Raw genomic sequence first — 25046 nt, 5'->3', positions numbered from 1 at the left:
GTAATACAAGATGACATAAAACGAGACACTAACTTTGATATTAACGACCCAAAACAGATGTTTGTAGATTCAGGTCAAAGGTATTATGTGATCTAAGACCGTATTATGAATGCGAAATAATCTGGTTACATGCACAATTATGCTGTACGTATATTAACTCTTTATCGGAAATAGATATTGTTGTAACAATGTAACTTTCACGAACAATATTGTATAAGGTATGTTAAAAGCAGAGTAGATAGGAGATTCTGTAAGAGAATCAAGTGAATTTTATAAAGATGAAAATTAGCTACGAAGTTATTTGGGACGCCACAGAGTAGCTACAAACAGCTGATCTATATATCTCTAAAATTTCTTAAGTCTGTGATTTATTTTCCACTGAGTGTAATGATTCTATATTGAATTTTGAAATTTGAATTATATTTACTTGTTTACGTTCCTGTAATAAATTACAAAAAAAGGTACATACATTTCGGTGTATCACAAAGTAAATGTTATGATAACCTTTTCATTGACGTTTTTATGAGGCATTTATCTCGCTAGTTGTAAAACTTGTGAAATAGGTCAGTCTCGAAATAATGTTAAACTTTTAGGGCCGTTACAAGAAACACTGTAATAACTAGATTGTGCTATTTTATAAAAGTTAAAATGAGCACCTCGTGTACTTGTGATAATAAGGAAAATCGTAATTTACATTTTCTTGCCAAATAATAAATTTGTAGGTACATCATGGAAACAATTGATTCAGGAATTTAATTAAATTAACAAAGGTTTTATATTATGTATAAAGACAAGAATAGTCAGGTTCACTATTTTCATTTATTTGGATCCAACAATAGAGAGATCACGCCCTTTCCAGACCAAGACCTTTCCAGTACAGGAAACTGCACTTCCAACTATAACCATTTGAACTGTTACTGAGATTCCTTTGTCCTCCTATCATTTTCCTATTTCCGTAATCCTGTATCTATATACTATATCTATATACTTGGGATCTCGAGATGTACATCTATTTAAACTAGCTACTAGAAAAACGAGGTGTACCTAGTAGAACTAATAAATCAAAATTAAGAAGATTTAAAAAACGCAAAACAGTTGCTAAAATATAGTATTTAAATAGTCGTTAAATAGTCGAAATATCCAAGGTAAGCATTAAATCTATGACTTCCACGACTCAAAGCGACTATACCGTCTAGCTATTTATATTATATTACATTAACAACTTCTAATTCGAGACATGCAGATTCTCACGAAGTTTTCATTCATCGTTGAACACGAGATGAAGTATAAACACAAATGAGACTAATGAGAATTAAATCACAGTTGAACACAGTACATCTACACAACATCATCCTGTAAATTCCCATTGCTGGGCTAAAGGCCTCCTCTCCCTTTGAGGAAAAGGTTTGGAACATATTCCACCACGTTGTTCCAATGCGGGTTGGTGGAATACACATGTGGCAGAATTTCTATGAATTTTGTCACATGCAGGTTTCCTCACGATGTTTTCCTTTACCGCTGAGTACGAGATGAATTATAAAGATAAATTAAGCACTGAATCAGCGGTGCTTGCCTGGATTTGAACCCGTAATCATCGGTTAAGATGCACGCGTCGCATCGTTCGAGATGGCCCAGTGAACACAGTAGTGTGACATAAATTACGAATATTAAATATATTAAAATGTAGTATTAAATATATCTTTTGTTTAGAAGTTTTCGTCGTAGTAAGGTGTGAGGGAGATAAATGATTCCTGTCCTTTTCTGACCCCCTGAAAACAGGAAAGCGTTTAAAACTCACTTTCACATTTATAATCAAGCATGCTACTAATCAAAAATACTGGTAATATATAAAACGATGCAGCTAAAACGATTCCCATAGCATTTGTCATGAGGATGAATGAGATCACCAAAGATCAGAGTCATCAGTCATCGAACCGAGTTTATCTTTGAATTACGTCGACGGAGGCACATGGATTAACCTCTAAAAGGTTTCTAAATACTGTGATATTTAACATGCCTTATTTATGCCCGTATGTCTAATTGTCATAGCCTAATTCTTTTGTATTAATCTGAGACATTAAAAAAACATTATTTAAAGCTACGAAAACATGAAAGAAGTTTAAATTTAGAACGCTTCAATCAGATATATTTCGCAAGACGTTTAGATACTCTATATCAAGTTGTCGTCTACGTGACGTGGTCCTCACAAAACAAGTATCACACTATTCTCAATTTAAATTATGCAAACTTTACAATTTAAATAAAAACTTTTTTTTTGGGACTCCTTCGTGTACGTTGACATAACTGAAAGATTTAGTTATTGTAAAATTAAAGTGTATTTTTTTTCAATTTCAAATTTCGAATTTTAATGTGTTTAATTTGTTCGTTCATATTCCTGGACAAGAAAATAAGTGTATGAATAACGGGTTCCAATAGAAAAATAAATCTCTGCAAATTACTTTTAACACATGCGCATGCGCATGACATCAAATCAAATGTCATTATTGTGTTAGTTTCATTTTGCTGTAGCATCATTGGCGTGCTTCGTAAGACCGATTCGTATGCCGTCACGGCAAACGGCGTGACACCCTCTAAAACCGTTATACTTTCACTCTACTTTATACTAGTTTGTGTATGATTGTCAATATAAATTATTTATTGAGAAGCAAAAGTTATATATGTCATGTTTACAACTAACGTCATTTATATTAATTTACAAAGATTCACATGAAAACACACATCTTAAAGCATTGTTGATTTTTACACTATCACGATATTTTACTATCAACACTCTTATTTGGTAAGAGCACTCTGTTGAAAAACGACGTAAGGCGCTACGTTATGATGATCCATAGCGCTGTATATATTTAATATTAAATCCTATAATTATTAAAGTCAATGTCGCCTATAAACTTATGACATTTCACGATCATATTTCGTGGTGGGTTTCGAATTTGTTCTTATAGAATAGTCTGAACCCATGCTTACATAATCACACAAGTTGACAAATGCCAAAAATAATACATTATACGATGTATTATCGGATACATTTTTTTAGTTAGTAGAATCAGGAATATTGTTAACATTTAAATTTGTCAAAGCTATAACGATATATCTTGTTCCGAGTTCAATATTTTATGAGGCGATTTAATTCACTCGACCGCGTGTAGTTTGAATTCAATTCTGCAACCTTCGAAATTTAAATAATTTCGAATTTCGAATTTGAGAAAAACAAAACAACAATTTACTTTTCTTTATTTTATCCGAACAGAAAACACTAAATAATAAAACGCTATACAAATACCAAAAAATATCATAACAATTATTGGTGAGATATAAATAATTTGCCTAATTAACTCACTTGTTCCATGAATATACGTATGATGTTATGGAAGTGTTATGTTCGCCACCCAAAAACGTCATCGAATTAATTGCATGCGATGTGGACAACTAAAAATAATTACATACAGTTGGCTACAAAAAAACTAACCATTTTAAATGCAGTACAGACAAGAGTAAAACCTTTTTGAAACCAGAAATATTTGAATTAATCGACAAATTTATCGAAGGTTGCTAATTTTTTTTTTATATATACATATATGTTGACGAAAGCGCTAATTATGCCACCTAAAAGTAATCTCGACAACTTCACTCAGAAACTTGGCAAACATTGGCGCTGTACGAAATATTAACCATTCCTTACATGGGCAATGCATCACAGACCTTGAGAATTAATACTTTACTGAAATTATTACTCGAGCTTTCTTCGTCTTTCTGTCTGTCTGGTAGTAGAATATCTAATGAGAAAAGTAACAGCCTGTAAATTTCCCACTGCTGAGATAAGACCTCCTCTTCCTGATTATGAAGAGGGTTTGGAACTTATTCCACCACGCTTCCAATGAGGGTTGATGTAATGCATAGTGACTGAATTTCAATGAAATTAGACACATTCGGGTTTCCTCACGATGTTTTCCTTCACCGCCGTGCACGAGTTGAAATAAAACACAAATTAAGCACATATATATAGCGGTGCTTGCATGGGTTTGAAACCGCAATCATCGGTTTAGATGCACGCGTTCTAACCACTGGGTAACCTCTGCTGTCAGCTAATGAGTAACCAACCCTAGGTTACCCTGACGGACTTGCATAAAGCCCTACCACCAAGTAAAATGATTCAATAATGTTTGTAATGAAAAAAAAAACGTCTCATCTCAATGTTTTTTTTTACAGTAAATGTTGTAGGCTAGTTTTAATACTATTTATTTATATAAAAGTTAAAGTTTTTAACTGTTTTTTTTTTTATATAAAAATATATTTACAGCGAGTTTTATTTTAATTTGAGGTAAAACCACAAAATTTTATAAAAAACAAATTATGGCAATGAAACCTAAATAAAGAACTATTCAAATCAAAAGTAGAACGATTATAGAACCCAATAAAAAAAATTCTTAAATAAAAAATAAGTTTTAGATTCTGGATATTTTGCTACTGAAATATATTTTTTATTATATTGTTGAGGTAATTTCTTCATATAAATAAATGTCTCAGAAAATTTATTTTTAAATCCAAAAGTTTGTATTATACGTTATTTTATTACTAAAACAATTAACTCTTTTGAAATATACTACAAATCTATAGTTAGCTTATAGATGCGGAAGTAACTCTGTCACCTCTTCACGCCTAAACTGCTGGACCGATTTAGATGAAATTTGGCGTAGAAATAATTTAAGTCCCGAGGAAGGAACTATTAGGCTACTATTTCAATTCACACCTGGAAACGTTGGAGGTGAGGGTTTCTATGATATATGTAGTTTTATAATTACACACGAGCAAAACCACAGATTAACCAAGTACATTTCATTAAAAAAATCTTTACTTTCATTTTTAATTATTAAATGTAGCGCATTGTATCTTATATGTAATACATACATATATACATTACATAACGATAATTCTTTGGCATTGGCATTAGGCTAAAAATAGCGCACATGTGCGCAGAATAGCGGTCATAAATACGAGAATTTTTTTATAACATCGAACGCGATATTGCAATTTTCTTTCGTATCGAGTGAATTCTTTGAACTAGACTCCATACCAACTCAGAGATTTATATTTGCAACACGAGACGTGATATTGAAATAAGTATTTTATACTGAAATATCTTAGAAAGTTATGTAAGCTATCTTTGAAAATGTCGAGAGCAACATTTTTAAGATGGATAGAGTATATATGTGTAGTAGTACATGAGTTAAATTCATATTTATTTTTTATTTGAATTGAAATATTCTATAAGGGGTGCATTTTTTGTGATACGCGAAACAAGAGAATCTAAACAAGTAATGATAAAAAAGTCCTTATCATTAATCTCATTTCATAATATAGGTTGGCGGACGAGCCTATGGACCACCTGATGGTAAGTGGTCACCATCACCCATAGACAAAGCTGTAAGAAATATTAACAATTCTTTACATGGTCAATATGCCACCAACCTTGGGAACTAAGATGTTATGTCCCTTGTGCCTGTAGTTATACTGGCTCACTCACCTTTCAAACCGGACCACAACAATACTGAGTACTGTTCTTTGGAGTAACTGATGAGTGGGTGGTAACTACCCAGACGGGCTTGCACAAAGCCCTACCACCAAGTAACAAGTAAATATGAGATACATAATAGAATATATAAGTATATGGGAGTGACTGAGACTATTCGATTACTTTCCGGCATTCAGTGAACTTGATATTATGCACTGTATTCAATTAATATATTATTTAAGCATATACAATGTTCTATCAAAGATGTTTATGTGGTTAAACAAATAATAAAGTCCAATTTTCAAATATCAACCAACACAAGTACAGAAGTACAGGATCTCTTATTCAATTTTTAAACCCAGTCAGCTGTGAAACCGAGGGCGTCGAGGATGTCGTATCGGAAAAATTATATAGAAATCTACTGATTGTTCTGAAGCATCTCTTACTTATTTGAAACTTGCATTGTTTACCAAATTCGACAAATAAAATTTCAAATTTAAAATAATCCCAATCTATTAAGAAATTAATATTCAAAAATACCATATTTTTTTTTAATTTATAACGGAAGCATAATGTCTTTTTTCTATATTTACATATAAAAAACGATATTCTGTACAAGCTTTCATTCCCAAATTAAGCCCCATAGCAGGCGATTTTTATATAATCCTTTCTTAGAGCTTACCTATGTTACTTAAAGAATAGCTGTGCAAAAGATCATCGGTGTAAGTTGGTAATTTAATTTTCTTTAATCTAGTAGCATTCGTACACAGCTGAAGAAAATTCAAACAGAGGACTTACGGATTTCTGAAACATGGGAATGTAGCATTGACAAATTATTAATATAATTATATTACTTTTATTAAGAATTAACATCAGAGATCCATGGAGCAAAATTTTAATAGCACCATAATAATTTAACGGTTTACTAGCTATCGACTAGAAAATTTCTTAATTGTGCCTGAAATAACGTTGCAATTACGTCTTCAAATCTAAACCATACCTAATGGTGTTAATTTCTTTTATCGCTGGAAAAACGCATAACGTGTTTCCACCACGGATCTGGGGGGGATATGTGGGACTCGTTAGTGCCCATGATATGCTACCCGGTACACCAGAATACCCGCTAAAAAACCAGTGGTACCCTCTCCGTCTCATCGGCTGAAGCCACGGGATCGCTTTCGCATGCTACCGTAAAACCGCCGTTAATGTCCTAATGTAATCTCTGATCTTGCATTTCTCTCTCTGTACGTATTTCTTTGGCTCGGTGTCAGTTAAAACGTCACTAAAGATCGACAATAAACGAAGTGTAGCTAAGATATATTTATAAAAGTATACAATATGTTATGGGACAAATTATATTTAGTCATTATACAATCTCAATGACGTACTTGGACGTGTAATACTACGAAATATGAAGAGCGGTTCTGCTGTTTTTATCATTTGAGTAACATTTAACAGGTGTTTGGCATGTTCTGCGTACGTTTTTTTTTAATTTTTTTGGTTGAATGGCAAACGTAAATATGCGTTATGACGTATGCATTTGGCAATGTTTAGGAATAATTAGGTTTTCTGTCATTTAATTATTATTCTACACTGTGTATACAATGGATTTTTATATTAATTACATTAGAGCATTCAATATAATAAATAAAAAAAAGTAAAAATGTAATAAATAACAGGCCGTAAATAAAACTTTATATAGACCTATGGTAAATGTTTGCAATGTGCATGGTATGCTACGAAATATTTGAAAAAACTCTCAGTCTGTTAAAAAAAGGGTCACAGCTGAGTCAGTCTGAGTCTACTCGTAAGCTACGATTGGAGAATACAACACATCGCACTCATTTCCAAACATAATATTAAGAAAGAAATAGCTGTATTTTTCATGCACTACAGAATATTAATAACGATTATTATTAGGAATAGGAGTCAACTCAGTACAGCTGTTGTGTCCTATATAAAATCAACAAATAATTAAATATACAAACAGTAACATACACAACGTTTTTTTTTTTTTTTTTATTTAATAAAGAGCAAACGTAGCTTAAATCAAAGACGGTTGTCAGGGTACGCAATTTCCACTGACCAAATTCAAACTGCCGACGTTCAAGTATCTTTATCAATAAGTCCGACTCTCGTCACCCGTCACGTCAGATTATTATCTCATATCGAAACATGTATTGCTTTGTTCCGAAGTATTAATGAACCATTGTAATTACAGGCTCGAGGAACAGCATCATCATACTATGGATTGCGACGCATTTACGATGTTAGGACTGGTTTATAAGCCTTGTAGAACTAGAGTTAGTTTAGGAATCAATTATCATTTACAAATTCGTATCGAGGCCTAGGAGCCGAGATGGCACAGTGGTAAGAACACATGCATCTTAACCGATGCTTTCGGGTTCAAACCCAGGCAAGCACCAAACTATATATAAGTGCTAAATTTGTGTTTATAATTCATGTGCATTCCACCAACCCGCATTGGAACAGCGTTGTGTAATATGTTCCAAGCCCTCTCCTTAGGAGCCCAGCAATTTACAGGCTGTTACTTTACTTTACTATAGAGACCTTAAAACACGTGACTTTTTGGGCTACATACAAGTATTACATCAGATAAGAGCATACAAAAACAAAAAAAACAAAAGAGATCATATAAACATTGTTGAAACAAATGACAATCTAAGTAGAATTACAATAATGATATTATCTTGTCCAGATACAAAGAAGTAATAAAATATTAATAATCAGGTCTTAAATAAAGTTGCACCTTGATGTGCGACAGGTGGGCTAGAGAATTATTCGCGTAGGTCGGGATTCCGCTTTACGTGATATGAATTTATAAATGGCGTCAGAAACAAAAGACATTCAGATCTTTTAGGCTGATTTGGAAGCTCTAAAACTGATATAGAACAAAATATAATACACGTTGCTTTTACTACGTTTTTTTAATTACCACCCGACAGTACACTTATACTGTTTTAAGTATATGTAATTACATATATAGGTATGTATATTATTTTCGTGTATTTGTTTAACATGTTAATTTTTAAAGGTAATGAATTGATCGAGATGAAAATTGATAAAATGTACACCTTGATTTTGATCAAATTTAAGATTGCGTCTAAAAGGTAAATCAATACAAGTAAATACAACACAGTCCGCATCAATCAGCTATATTACGAAAGTTTGTTTAGTTGACTTTGTACAAGGACCAGATTTCAACAAGATATGATTATTTAAAATCATTATTAAAGTTTTAGCGATATGAAAAATACATGCTCAGAACTTACACAACTCAGAACACGCGTGATAGATATTCGTCAGAAGCGTTCCTTCTAAAATATTTCCAACTAAATTTAAATTCGAAATTCGAAATTTCACTTTTACCACTTCTAATTAATAAGTCTGTATATTTTTAGATATATTTTAAAGGGTAACAATGCCTTCATAATTTTATTTAATATTTGAACGTCTTATAAATCTCACACGGACAATACAAATCTACTGTATGAATATATTCTATACCTTCGTACTATGAATAAAATTAGGGATACTAAGCTATATGCTGTAGAATATAAAAAATATACGTAATAAAAACTCTCCGAAATTGTAACCAGCCTGACTAAATATATATAGCTAATAAATCACTAAACCAATTTCGATAACAAAATACGTATTATTTCTCAAATCTTAACCCCAAATGATATAATTCTTTTGTCATTATTTCGTGCCGTGATCAGTGGTCAAGGACATCATATCCCGTTTTGCAGCTTAGAAGCAAAAGTTCCAAAATGTCTCCTTCAAACGACATACCTTTTAATAGGGACATAGATTGGGAATCGAACTGCACCATCATTGGAATATTTCAAAGTTGATTCAAGACGTATTATGAGTACGTAAAACGTTTTATTTCATGCCATTCAGTCTAGAGATCGAATCTAATACTTGGCAGAAAAACTGGCGACTGCACGGCCAAATGCGTCTCATTAAAAATAACATAGTGTGAAACGAAACAATTCTTGATATATTCTCATCTCCGCTGATTTTGAACGACAGCAGACATTAGATGAGACAGGCGAAAACGATTGAATCTTAACTGATAATGACAGTTTGAGCAAGCAAGTTTATCTTCTAAAAATATCGTGAAGGAATATATATTATACTAGCTGTGCCCGCGACCTTGTACGAGTTTGAATCTAACAAAAAATAATATTATTGTAGCCAAAGTTACTCCTTATTATATAAGTTCAATCTGACAGTGAAAGTCCCGTCAAAATTGATCCAGCCGTTACAGAGATCAGCCGGAACAAACAGATATACAAAATGGTAATAAATGTTATTTTGGTATATGTATACATACATATGAAATGAGAAAAAGGGGCTATTTTAATATTATAGACAAACACTCCAATTTTATTATATGCATAAAAGATATACATTTTTCAATGCAAATAATTCTTAGTTTAAGGATAAGACAATTTGTAAAGAACGAAACTCAAGCCAGTGAGTTATTCTAACTCTGAATCAGTATATTTTGTAGAATAGGAAGACTATGCCAATATTTGTGAAAGATAACATATTATAAGCTAGTCTAACCCGCGACTACGTTCGCTTGGATTTTAGTTTATTCCAAAATGCTACAAGAGCTTCTATACAGTCCTCTATTTTAAATACTAGCCCCTCAAAGGGTACTTGTAAAACTTTATCAAAATCGATTCAGTATCCTACTGCTATTATAAAGGCGAAAGTTTGTAGGTATGGATGTATGGATGTTTGTTACTCTTTCACGTAAAAACTACTGAATGGATTTGAATGAAACTTTACCACAACATAGCTTATACATCAGAATAACACATAGGCTACAATTTTTGAGGTTTCTAATGTGAGGTCGTAAAAAAACACATTTTTTGCGCTTACATTGCAAACACTGACTGAATCCTACAAGATAGATCAAAACAATGTACTACAGTATTGTATAACTTATAAAGGTCTACAAAAAAGTCCGTGATGGTGATATGTTTATCTCTTAGGAATAACCCACAATAACCATTTTTTATTCTTTACTTTGTACGAGAAATAATGGCTTATTTACGAAGCGATTTTAAGCGATTACTAGACTAGACGGGACGAACCTGAAGTCCACGCGAACGAAGTCGCGGGCAAAAGCTAGTTAGCCATAAAAGCATAACAAACAGATATGTGTTTGTTGGCAGATGATCACTTCCGCAATTTTTAATATTAGTACAGAAGTTTTGTGACCGACGTTGTTATCAGAAACGTAGATAGTATGCTTTCAACCCGTTAGTCATACTTTCATCACGCTCGGCAAATTCAATAATTACAAAATAACTTACTTATTATTACTTTTTTTTATGACGTAGATAAATGAACAGGAGTCGAGATGGCCCAGTGGTTAGAACGCGTGCATCTTAACCGATGATTGCGGGTTCAAACCCAGGCAAGCACCGCTGATTCATGTGCTTAATTTGTCTTTATAATTCATCTCGTGTTCGACGGTGAAGGAAAACATCGTGAGGAAACCTGCATGTGTCTAATTTCATCGAAATTCTGCCACATGTGCATTCCACCAACCCGCATTGGAACAGCGTGGTGGAATATGTTACAAACCTTCTCCTCAAAGGGAGAGGAGGCCCTTAGCCCAGCAGTGGGAATTTACAGGCTGTTATTGTTGCTTGATAAATGAACGGGATTTATTTTATACCATAAATACACTAACGGTAAATTGGACCATAATGGTTTGTAGGCACCACTTCCCAAAGATTGGATCAAACCAGAACACATCAATACTAAGTAGCGTTATATAGCGATAGAAGTGATCAGAGGATGGTACCCAAACAGACTTACACAAAGCCCTATCACTAAGAAAATATTTGTTGTCTTGTCTGCCGTCTACACTGATCCTAAGGCACGTCCCACATCATATAAATAAATCAACAGGTGTCTAATCTTGGACTAAATTAATAAACGTCAATAAACCCTACAGCTAGCGACATCTGTCTATCCGGCGACGTATTAAGAGGAAATATACTTCGCGCCTGCGATTACGATCGTTTAGAAGAGAAATGATACATGCACTTATAATTATTATCGATGCCAACTTTATATTACATATTATCTACTCGTTTTAACTTCGTTCATTGTTATTATATTTAATTATTATTTGTTGAATGTAACGTACATCAACAAAAATAAGCCTATTTATAAAACGATTTTCATCGTAATATTGAAAGTGTAGAGAAAATGTAGAGGCATGCAAAAAAATGTACGACTAAAACACGATTTATTTTGTAGTCATGAAATATCAGAATATGTTATGCGATATTAATTGCTATTATTATAGAAATTATACTATAAACAAATCAAAATGGCGTGTCACTTTAAGTCGTTTGTCAACATTTTACACTGCTTTATATAATGAACTAAGACTTTGAGTCTTGAGTAAGAATTGGTTAAAATGTGGCGTTGTTGGCATATTTCTTATTCAAATTTCAGTAGTAATTAAATATAACTGATTATTTTTTGACAACTAGCAAAACGAATGGGCTGTCCTTTTTATAAAGAACTGCTACATATATAATATATATAACATTTTATTCTAGCTGATTAATAATAGCTGTTTTTCATATTACACAAAAAAGTCAAATCATGAAAATTGAATGACTAATGTATAAAATTTCCTTATCGGTAAAATTATGATTCTGTACCTTTTCTAGTTTCCTTATTTCTTTAAATTTTGATTTTTTAAAATTAAGTTATTTTAGGTATTACTAATATTGACCAAATGGCAACTTAGGCTTAAATTTCGATCAATGTTTCATTATTATATGATACAAAATTCAACCCAAAACACAATAAATAATAACGCAGTGCAAGCGTTTATTTATAATAGAACTTACAAACAAAATATTGCTTCTATCTGGCTTCCAACCCACGACCTATAAATACATAAATACATCGTATCAGCGGTGATCTATCAAACATCTATATTCGATTGCATGTCGTGTCTGTACTAATACGTTATTAGCCGACTAAAAAAAAGTGTTCCAGTGTATATAATACCCATGTATTTTTAAAACATACGGGTTTTATTACTTTTTATTTCTACTAAATATATTTTTGTACAAGATGTGCGATAGAGTCCCAATCAATCCATTATATTAATGATTGTACTTAGGTATATACAAATATGAATTAAAAATAGTTACTGTATAAATAATGTATGCGTGAAATGGTAGCAAAAATTCTTACAGCATTTTCCCGTTGAATGGCTATACTGATATTCTGGGCAAAAAAGCAAATGACCAAAACGGAGTGGAACAAGATACGAATATATGAATCGTTTGTTTTTGTTTGGGTCTGGCACTTAACATCTCTGATAGTCCCCGTTCCCAGGAAACCAAGGTCAGTCCTTCTAGTCTCGTACCATCATTACCCTATAAGAGCAGGAACGCCGATGGTTACAAAAGCCTTTTTTGATGATCAATGATCAATCCACCCATTTTCGTTCACTGCTGGACGTAGGCCTCCCCAATTGCACGCCACAGTGATCGTTCTTGGGCTACTCGCATCCAGCTTCTGTATTAATCGTATTAACCGTGGCAGAAAACGAGACAGAACTATTATTATAGTTACTTATATAGTAACTTTTTAGGGGTTTGTCGACAGGAATTAGTCAAAAAAGTAGCCTATGTCTATGATTCATAGCAAAGTTCATTAAATACGGTTTAATGATTTGACCTTGAACTATCTATACAGAGACAGAGGGAATTTTTCATTTAATATTAGTATAGATATAGTCCATTAATAAACATTTATGTTGTATATATGTATATTCATTTGTAAACAAAAGCAAAGTCGTTCGCAATACCTAATGCTGAATAAACCCACGGCAGCTTTTGTGATATTTGGCGACGAGCCAGACGCTTCCGCTACGAAAAAAAAATCATCTCTAAACTATCGAGAAGATCACCAGTATTAAAAATAGGCGACAAATTGTCATATTTATCTCGATTCTATTATTGTAAGTGTAAAAATATATGGATATCATATTCGCATTATAGATTGAAAATTTAAATAAATGATCAAAATAATTTACACACGTATAAATGCATATGAACTCCCCCTTTTTAAAAATCCATATCAAAATAAACTTTATTCAAGTACGCTTTTACAAGCACTTTAGAATCGTCATTTTACAATTAAGTGAAGCTACCACTGGTTCGAAAAGTAGATTCTACCGAGAAGAACCGGCAAGAAACTCAGTAGTTACTCTTTTTCAACATTTAAAAAATACAAGTCAAGTTAGTTAAATACAATTATTTAAATTAATATATCCTGCTTGGAAGTCAGCAGGTATTTTAATAGACAATACTTTCTAGATTGACACGTTATTGGTTGTGGGATTTTGTGCAAGTCCGATAAACGGTAGCTACCATTCATTAATTATATTCTACCACCGATGTGCAATATTTAGTACAGTTTAGTTTCGAGGAAAGTGGCATAATATCTTAGATGTCAAGGTCGGGGCGCATTAAGTCATGATTAGTTCAGATTTCAGTACCAGTATCTATGTGTGATTACCTATTTGATAACATATTTCAATATTTCAAATAAAAAAATAGCATATTCTTCCAAAAACTGTGCCCGCTTACCTACCTACCTACCTACTTATATACTGGGATTTCATGTTCTTAATTTGTGTTGAAATTCCTGTCGTACAGACGGATGAGGTATTTGGAGAAATGTCCCAAACGTAACTTGGATCACTGTTTCTTAGAGCAATATGGTCGTATCTATCAATTCGGAAGGATACATCGTGCCGGCATCCAAACATTAATTTGAATGAAAGAAAGAAATATTTATTAGGACACGACACAATTACAAAAAGTATAAAAAATAAAGATAACAAAAATAGCAACATATTAACTATAACTTCTAACTTAATCTACAATAAAATTTTATAAATAAAAAAAAACCGCCTTCAAAAATGAACTAAAAAGAAAAAAATAATCAGTTACATCCATAACCAATTTACGATTTTTTAATCACCTCTCAAAGTCGGTGCCAACATTGCTATATATGCATATAGGTACATAATACATACATAATACATATTAGACAAACCTTACTATCGATACAAATTAAATGATTTCAATATAGGAATTTATTTACTTTGTTGGCACCGCCTTCAAAAGGTGATTAAAAAATCGTAAATTGGATATGGATGTAACTGATTATTTTTTTCTTTTTAGTTCATTTTTGAAGGCGGTTTTATTTTATTTATAAAATTTTATTTACTGCTTTTCAGTGTTGTTTTGTTATTTATAATTACAATTAGTAGTGTTTGTCATTCACTTTAATGCCGTTAATCATTGAGGAGTTCTCCTGGTAGTCCACCATCAGCTAGACTTCATCATAGGCATGTTTACTAACATCAATTGCTTGACGACTATCTTAAAGAAATAGAACTAAGCCCGTAAAATAGTTACTTACTAATAGGTTCTGATTACTAGTTGTGGTCTTCATCATCAGTTCCACTTCATCAAATGTCACTTTTCGTGAGCATATGACCAAGGCACTTTGAATAAAACCGAAATCACTATAGGTGTGCCTATAAAATTTGAGGAATTCCCTCGATTTCTCCAGGATCCCATCATCAGATCCTGATCTCCTGACAATGGGACCACCTGTAAAACATGCCCTTTCAAACAAAAAAAGAATTGTCAAAATCGGCCCAGCCATCTTCGAGTAATTCGGTAACATACATAAAAAAATAAAAAAAAAAAAAAAGGCCCCGACGAATTGAGAACCTCCTCCTTTTTTTGAAGTCGGTTAAAAAAAAAAAAACAATAACAAAACTTTAAAGTTAACGTGTTCTCAAGGCGTAAAGGTGTGGTGTATTCCGTGGTTTCCCTTGAAGAGACAAATAATTACCTTTGTTTTTTAATAGGCGTCGAGGAGGCCCAGTGGTAAGAACGCGCGCATCTTAACCGATAGTTGTGGGTTCAAACCCAGGCAAGCACCGCTGATTCATGTGCTTAATTTGTCATTATAATTTATCTCGTACTCAGCGGTGAAGGAAAACATCGTGAGGAAACCCGCATGTGACAAATTTCATAGAAATTCTGCCACATGTGTATTCCACCCACCCGCATTGGAACAGCGTGGTGGAATATGTTCAAAACCTTCTCCTCAAAGGGAGAGGAGGCCTTTAGCCCAGCAGTGGGAATTTACAGGCTGTTGTTGTTTTGTTTGAGGAGGCCCTTCTTCGTGATAGAGATACGCGTGAAATGCGTTTTGTCAGTGAGTTAAAAGAAAGATGTCCAGTCGTAAAAATCAGACAAATTCGGTTCAATGTCGACCCCAAATAAATAGGATAAGGGCAAGCGAATGATGACGACATCTTTTTTTTCTTTTTTATGGCTTTTGGCAATACGGTTTCGGCCCACAATACATCAGCCAATAAAAATGTTAATAAAATTAGTAGTAACAAAATATATACTTTTTTTACTGTGTATATTTAGGTTACGATTATAAGAAATTTTAATTCATATTTCATTAATTAATTAATAATTTTCATTGATTAATTCTTAAAAAAATCATTAATAAAGTAGTAATATTCTCCCCAGTGATCAATTTATCTCCGTATTACCACAAACATTTCTTAGTTTCACATTACTATTAATTGATACATAAGTTTTGTTCTTTTAACATGACAAAAGGTGTTAATATTTGTATGCTAAAATCAGCTGTGCTAGTAAGAAATAACTCGTAACATTTTTAATGCGACTTAGGTTGATACGCTATTTTGATTTGTATATCTTTTTGGCTACGATAAGGTAAACATTAAAATATCTTTAATAGGAGATATTTCGAGCTTTTTTAAACATGATCGAACCTGTTGCCATCGCTGAGCGGCGAGCAAATTTATTTTACTACTAGGTCTCCAGCAAAACTACACGTTTATTCAAAAGTAATAATCTTACGATATTTTTTTTATTTATTATTATTATTCAATTTTGTTTACTTTTACGTTTTTCTTTTTTTTTTTCATTCAGCCGCTTACCGCTATCTAACCGGCCAGTAACTTTTTCCGCACTTTCATATTAAATCACAAAATTTGTTGATTAGCAATCAACTATCCCAGAAATGGCCCGGTGGTTAGAACACGTGCATCTTAACCGATGATTGCGGGTTCAAACGCAGGCAAGTACCACTATATATATGTGTGCTTAATTTATGTTTATAATTCATCTCGTGCTCGGCAGTGAAGGAAAACATCGTGAGGAAACCTTCATGTGTCTAATTTCATCGAAATTCTGCCACATGTGCATTCCACCAACCCGCACTGGAGCAGCGTGGTGGAATATGTTCCAAACCCTCTCCTTAACGGAAGAGGAGGCCTTTCCCAGCAGTGGTAAATTTACAGGCTGTTACTTTTTGTCCAATGGTTGGATTGGCATTGGTGGTGTTGGTTTGGCTTGATTGTAATAAGTAAAATTTCGGTAACCGATCCTTTTAAGCCTTATGTCAGCAGGGGGAAATGTACAGGCTGTTACTTTACTTTACTTTTAATCAAGAATCCTCTTTTTCTGCTCATGATTGGTAACCATGGCAACGAAGCAGTTAAATATTATTACATCATATGTGATGGATAGTATTAGTGAACAGTTTATACAGGCTGTAATTAAAACAAACATGTTCGATACATTTTACAAACATACAGTATAGTCGTATGACTTATTTAACCAATCAAAAAATGATTTGTTTAGTTTTGTAATTCAAACTTTCATATATATAGGTCGTTATGTGACCTATATAGTCTTGAAATAAACTTTTTAAGCTACACAGTTTGCTCCAATTATTTTTATTTTCACCAATATTTTTATAACGCGGTATGAATCGTAAAAGTCATATGTGCGAATGTTTGTCTTAAATTATGATTTTTTTTTTAATTTTTCCTCTCTCACACTTATCGTTTGTCTTCGACATGCGTTTACAATGACGTTTCTATTTTCATAAATAATAAATCTAACGACATTTTAAAGGCGTTCTTTACATTTATATCGAAACATTTCATAAAACTTTTTTTTTTATAATTGTCATTTAAAACAAACAGTTTTATTTTGAACAAGGCCTCAAATAAAGCTATTAAATAAAAATATATTTTTATTATAATTTATTATTAACTTAATTTGTTTGATCAATGTTCTCCATGTAAAATTAAATTCGAATTTTAAATTAAAATCCGTAAGCTGAATATCTTTCGATTGTTGCTTTAAAAAAAAACAGATAATAGAGTAATATATTATCCTGTATGTAAACACTCTTGAACTCGGAAGAATCGCGATTCGAGAATGCAACCTCCACTAATATCCTTATAACATGGCCATCTCGTCGACATTTGCATACAAAAACGTACAAAAGTTTTAAGGTTATTTTCGGGGCCACTTAAAAACTAATTTACATTAAGGTTGTAACGACCCTTTTTCGTTTTTATGTCGGCAATTCGAAAGCGTTACATTGCTGTTTTAATATCAAATTAAGATTATAGGAATACATGATAATAACCTGCGAAACCATTTCTTTTGGCATATTATTTTTATACATGCAATTCGTGTTGCTTGTCTATTCCATGTTTAAGGAAACATGCAGTTGTGAAAAATATGTGGAAAAACGTGTGGAAGCATAGACGGCATCCTAGACATACTTAATTGCCAGTAAAATTTCTTTTGTAAGAGACTGGGACCTTTACAAGTAATTCCATATTAATCTGTTGTTAAATCGTTCATATCTTTGATTTACATGATATGTTATTTGTAGTTCTTCTCGCATTGGAGCAGCGTGGTGGAATGCGGTAGGTCTTAGCCCAGCAGTGGTAAATTTACAGGCTGTTAATACTACTAGTATTAACAGCCTGTAAATTTACCACTGCCACCACCACTAATTCGTGACTCGCTAAATTTTATGACCTTTTTTTATTAATGCAGCTTATAAAAACAATCTCATGTTATTTCTGCTGCATTCCAATACAGAGTACATATGTACATTCGGCACCAAAATAATTCGCAATGCCAGCAATAGTTCTCATACTATAAAGGACTCGCAATTAAATGCGCCGTTTCCATCTTGCTTTGTAATAAACATACCACGTGGTTTTATGACCACAATTGCTTCTTATATGCTTGAATTGCACGAAACTCCGCCATTGGTGCAAATCTACGTTTACTGTATACTGTAGTATCTTGGTTGGATTATTACATGTGACATGGTAACGATACATATACATATGTACATGTAAATATACAACAACTAAAATTAAATGTAAATTTCCCACTGCCGGGCTAAAGCCTTCTCTCCCTTTGAGGAGATAGTTTGGAACATATTCCACCACGCTGTTACAATGCGTGCTGGTGGAATACACATGTGGCAGAATTTATATGAAATTAGACACACGCAGGTTACATGTAAATATAAACATGCATTTATTTTAAAAATGATTATTATATGAATGTGTCTGAATATTTTCCATTTAAGAACATAAAATTCGGGCAACTATGTAAGTTTCTTTGCGTATCTTTTCGCTAGAAGCTGCTCACCGAAACAGTTATAGTTTACTTGAATAAAACACATTTGATTTGATTTCAAAATTGGTGGAAGGGAATATTACTGAACTGGTGGTATGTGGTAACCATGACTTATTTACAAGCAGTCAGCTTTAACATTTTTTATATTACCTTGGGTACCTAGCTTACTAAATCCTCAAAACTGATCACAATTATAGTGACGGTACGTACCACTATAGTCATGTAAACAGTTTCGATTTATAATCGAATCGAATATATCGAAGGTTGTTATGAATTTTTATTCTAAATAAAAGTAAGAATACTCATACATAGTAACAGAAATACACGAATACTTTATAAATATAGTACGCGATATGTTACGTCATCTAAATCCGTCAGATGCATCAAAATATCTACCTATTTAAATGTTTCTCGGTCACGATGACATGTTTAATTATTTTAATGGCGCCAAATCTGAAAATAAAAATGGCGACGCCGGTGTTATAGTGCGCGTCCATGTTATCGATTTTTATCGAAACGAAAATAAATGTGATTCAGAGCAACCTCTCAACCTAATAGATTTTATTTTAAAATAATGTTGCTCGTAAGAGGCGAGATGGCCCAGTGGTTAGAACGCGTGCGTCTAAACGGATAATTGCGGGTTCAAACCTAGGCAAGCACCACAGAATATTCATGTGCTTAATTTGTGTTTATTGTGTTTATTTGTTTGTGGTAATTTACAGGCAGCTGTCGTTGTCGCTGTCGTTGCTAATTTTTTTATTATTTACATTTATTTATATTGCAAAAAAGTTCTACTACATTTGATTTAACAAATAAAAGCTCTATTTTCAATAATAATATTGATTTAAACTGGCAACATTACACTTAAAAATCGAAAATAGAATGATACGTTAAGTACGTGTATAACGTGTTTATACGCTAGCTTCTCACAATAATACAACAATAAAAATATCTTTGTACACATAAATCTTCTGCGCGTGCGTATATAAGAGAACTCTAGACTGGTGAACTGATAACATTTTTTTAACGTGTCACTGAATTGTTTGGACTGTGTTTGTACCCGGTAGGTAATTCAATCGGACGAATTTACTTGGTGGTAGGTACTCCTTAGATTTTTACCGCTAACATGCATAATGGGCTATTTGACTGGTTTTTTAAAATCCATTTTATATTATTTAGTAGAGGTTAAGGAACCCTTTAAAAGTTGATTTTTTTATTTCTAGTACATATTTGCCGAAAAATATCATATTAAAAATTCCATATTAAAATAACGCGCGAAAACGCTACTTGGTCAATATGACACTACAATGGGGTCGGTGACGTCACTTTGCTGTATTTTTATCTGTGATACATATAGTAGAAAAGCAAGGTTTACAAGAAAGTGACTTCATTATAAGCCCGGCCAATATTTTTGAATAAATTAAGTATTACTTTCAAGTTTCGTTAGTAAATAACCATTTTTAAAATCATAATATACACTGATTACAATAATTCCCAATTTATTTTTCGCATTGTCAAATAACCTATTAGTACTATATTATGTTCCTGTTCGTGAGTGACCCAGTGTACCTACAGGCACATTTGACATAACATCACAGCTTCCAAGACTGATGGAGCATTGGCGACGTATGGAATGATTAATAGACGGAGCCTATATCTATGGGCGGTGGGGACCACTTACCATAACGATGCCCATTTGCTCGTCTGCCTACCTATTTGAAAAAAAAAAAGTAACGACGAGTAACTAGTTTTATATAATTACATTTTAAACTAATAAATCATCAAGTTCATAAAAAAACCGGTCAAGTGCGAGACGGATTCGCGCACGAAGGGTTCCGTATCATTATTTATAAAACGACAAAGAAAGCATATATGTTGTATTGCCTCCTTAAATGTTTATTTTATTCCTATTTTTAATTTGCTGTTATAGTGGAAACAAAAATACATTATCCGTAAAAATGTCAAGTATTAAACTATCACGGTTCACGAGATACAGTCTGGTGATAGACGAACACACGGACGGACAGAGGAGTCTAATCAATATGGATTTACCTTTTGGATACGGAACCCTAAAAATGAATTACATCTGTTCATACTCTTTCGTCAATCATTGTTATGTCTAATTGACAGTTACAAAAAAAAAAACAACGCATGAATCATGCATGTAATTAACGTTGTACAGCACCGCATGTGCATGTCCACAAATAAAGCTACGACATGTGATTAATAACAAACCGGTAACAAATCGTAGTTGAAACACGAAACTAAACAAAGAGAATGCATGTCAAACAAATGCAATTGCGGTCTGGGAAACATCGGCGCTTTATTGGTAGGTTACCTGCCTGAAATACGATTGTTCGAAACTAATATACAATAGATTTATGGATTTAATAAAAATAATTCATTTGTTCTAATTCTCTCAATACCTAAAATAATATATACTCGTAATTATACGAAAATATAAGCACTCTTGGTATATTAAAGTTAGTATAACAAGCAATTTTTAAAAACGGTTCGGCCCGCTATATATGTATCTGAAAGCTACTCTTTTATACAATTTCGCAAATTAATTACATTTTGTATATAATTTATCTTTAAGTTCTAAATCGAAATACTTTAATACCGTGTAAAGCGTCTTCCAGACAGGTGGCTTGATCGAAAAAAGTGACGGGATCAGACAGGATAGGTATGCCAAATAGTTGAGAGTATTAGTATTTCACTAACGATTTAATAATCATAGTTATTCACTACAAAAACTAGTGTGTTCATACATCACAAGTTTAATCGATAAATTAAATCGATTTTCAACCCTATGGAAAAAAACAGACAGGTGGACTGATCGAAAAAAGTGACGGAATCAGACAGGATAGGAAAGCCAAATGATTGAGAGTTTTGCTACTTCACAAACGATTTAATAATCATAGTTATTCATTACAAATACTAGTGGGTTCAATCTTCACACGAATTTTAATCGATAAATTAAATCGATTTTCAACCGCAAGGAAAATAAAGAGATTTTAAAAATCGAATAAGCCTCGATTTTCAACTGTCAATAATTCACTTCCATTTGTCTGATTTTACTTTGACAATCATATCTTCATTAAATCAACTGAAATCGAATCGTACGAACTCGCGTCTTGCAAATATATATTTTGCCTTATTTACAACATGTATGTACCAATCATATTTACAATATGATGTAACCCAGAAACGAACGCAAACAGTACATCGCCACTGACCTATTTCGCGCTGACTCACCGTAAGGGTTAGATTTAATATAAACTCACGATTGAGTTTATTTCGAGTGATCTAGACGTTAAATTTTATTATTTTAGATACATATATAGATTTTTATTAGGTGGTAGGGCTTTGTTCAAGCCTTCCTCACTCATCAGCTATTTTAACAGCAACAATTAAGTGTGAGTGCGTCAATGTAACAACAGGCACAATGAACATCTCAACTTTGTTAGCTGAGATTTTTTGTTAGCTATATAGACTAATCAGGTGATGAGGTGGTCACCACTTACCATCGTGGAAATTTTTCTCGTCTACTTATGATAAAAACATATGCTCTAAAATTTTGAAATTATGATTCCAAGTTTAATAAACGATACGTAATTTTTTTTAATAAAATATAGTATACTCTTGTGTTGCTTGTCATGTGTCAGGCAAAAAAGTAGCCTATGTCCTTTCTTTTAGTTTAAGTTTGCTTCATACCAAATTGCATCAAATTCGTTTCAGCTGTTCGTGAAAGAGTGACAGACAAACAGAGTTACTTTCACATTTATATTATTAATATAGATAAAAAGAGTCAAACATTGGATCTGTAGCCCAATGTAAAAGTACGACAATTTCGATCACAAGTATTGTATGGGCTATTCTTTTTACTATTGTTCTAGTGGGAAGGTAGGCAGCTGTTGCAGACAAAGAAAACTATATATACGTTGTATTCATTCTAGCATGAACGTATCTTAAATATATCGACGTAGCTTAGGTTCTATTTTCAATATTCTTAAAAACGTATCCATAATGTTTTTTATGGTATAGGTTGACGAGCACATGGGCCACCTGATAGTAAGTGGTCAACATCACCCATAGACAATGACGCTGTAAGAAATATTAACTATTCCATACATCGTCAATGCGCCACCAACCTTGGGAACTGAGATGCTATGTCCCTTGTGCCTGTAGTTACACTGGCTCACTCACACTTCAAACCGGAACACAACAATACTGAGTACTGTTATTTGGTGGTTGAATAACTGATGAGAGGGTAGTACCTACTCAGACGGGCTTGCACAAAGCCCTACCACCAAGTGAATGTGTGTTAGCATTTGTATTAAGTATATAAAATTATAAAAATAATCACTGTATAGTATAAAAGTCACTTTTTCTGTCCCTATGTATGCTTAAATCTTTAAAACTACGCAACGGATTTAGATGCATTTTTAATAGATAAGAGTGATTCGAGAGGAAGGTTTTTATATATAATATATGGACAATTTAGTAAAGAAACACTGATCATTGTAGAACTTTCTACTATGATGTTATATCGTTGCACCCGGGCGAAGCCAGGGCGGGTTGCTTGTTTATTATAATCGTTCTATTTAATTGTTGTAATAATTATGCTCTGCGTCAAATACTTTTGAAGTATTCGAAATCAAATACTAGTTTTAATCGCTAGGCACAATTTATAGATCACTGATAAATATGTATTTATCGATATTAATATAATACGATATTTTTATTTAATATCTGCGATCTTAAAAAGTTTCACAAGCTTGTTGATTTCATTCGTACCCAAGATATTAAATTTTAAATATCTTTACGTAATAAAATAAATTGACCTTCAACGTTTAAATACCAATCCTTTACTTAAAAAAACTTTCAAGATTTAAGAGAAAGTGACATTAAAAATTCATTCAATTAATCAATATTACCAGTTCATTCTGCGAATGTGACAATTAAAAACGAGATCATAATTGCGAAAGTGCTACTATAATTAATTGTTTATACTTTTTGGATATAGTACACGTTTCATACGAGTTACAATGATAGCAATCTTTGAATTACTTAATACTTAGGTATTTTTTAACAGCCTTACTTAACAACGTTTTTCAGAGGATGTTGGTTAAGCATTAAATATATTTTTTATAGGTGGCTAAAGAATAGGATGTTCACCTGATGGAAAAAGACTACCACTGCCCATGGATATGTGCAACACCTTTCTCTCTCTTCCATCATCGATTTGACATTGGAAAGACAAAGTTGCAACATCGCTTATCAGTTCACTGTTAACAATTTATAAAGATAAGTCTTTATAATTTAAATTATAAATGGTTACTTATAATTTGACGTGGATACCATAAGTTTAATAACTGTTTTATTGTATATTTATCTAGTAAGCTTATAAATCTGTACACCCCGTGACCCATTTTCGAACTACGAGTCAAAATTATAAAAAGTGGTTTTCTAGATAAAGCTTGTTAAACGTTTAAACCTACGTGCTTGGAAATCAAGAAAAGCAAATTTTCCCGCACCTGAACTCTCGCCCATCATGTCAGATCATCGGAAAATCGGACAGGAAAGCAATAAAAATTGAACGCATATTTGAAAATACTTTATAATATATCCTAAATAGTAGGCACTATTACTAAAATAGTTTAAGAAGTAATCCAGTTTAATGAATATCGAGAAGAAACAAAGAAACTGTTTCGACGTAATTAATGATTGTCAAATAATGAGCAATTGTCAAATTAATTAAAGACACGTATTAAATTAATATGACAAATCCGCCGAATTGTAAAATATCCGAACGCTAAGTTCACTGTCGACGTTCTATTAATATCCACAATCACCCTTAAAATTTTAATGTTTTTGGAACAGCTGTTGCGTGAATCATA

The 25046-nt window shown here is 32.7% G+C and overlaps 1 protein-coding gene across 3 annotated transcripts in view; it reads right to left on the bottom strand.

The window, feature by feature from the left end:
* LOC124538723 (rho guanine nucleotide exchange factor 17) overlaps positions 1-25046 on the bottom strand; it is a 139670-nt gene that overhangs the window by 56966 nt on the left and 57658 nt on the right. The window lies entirely within an intron of this gene.

Source organism: Vanessa cardui, chromosome 21 (assembly GCF_905220365.1).
Source record: "Vanessa cardui chromosome 21, ilVanCard2.1, whole genome shotgun sequence".
NCBI lineage: Eukaryota > Metazoa > Arthropoda > Insecta > Lepidoptera > Nymphalidae > Vanessa > Vanessa cardui.
This window is presented reverse-complemented; position numbering and strand designations above follow the sequence as displayed.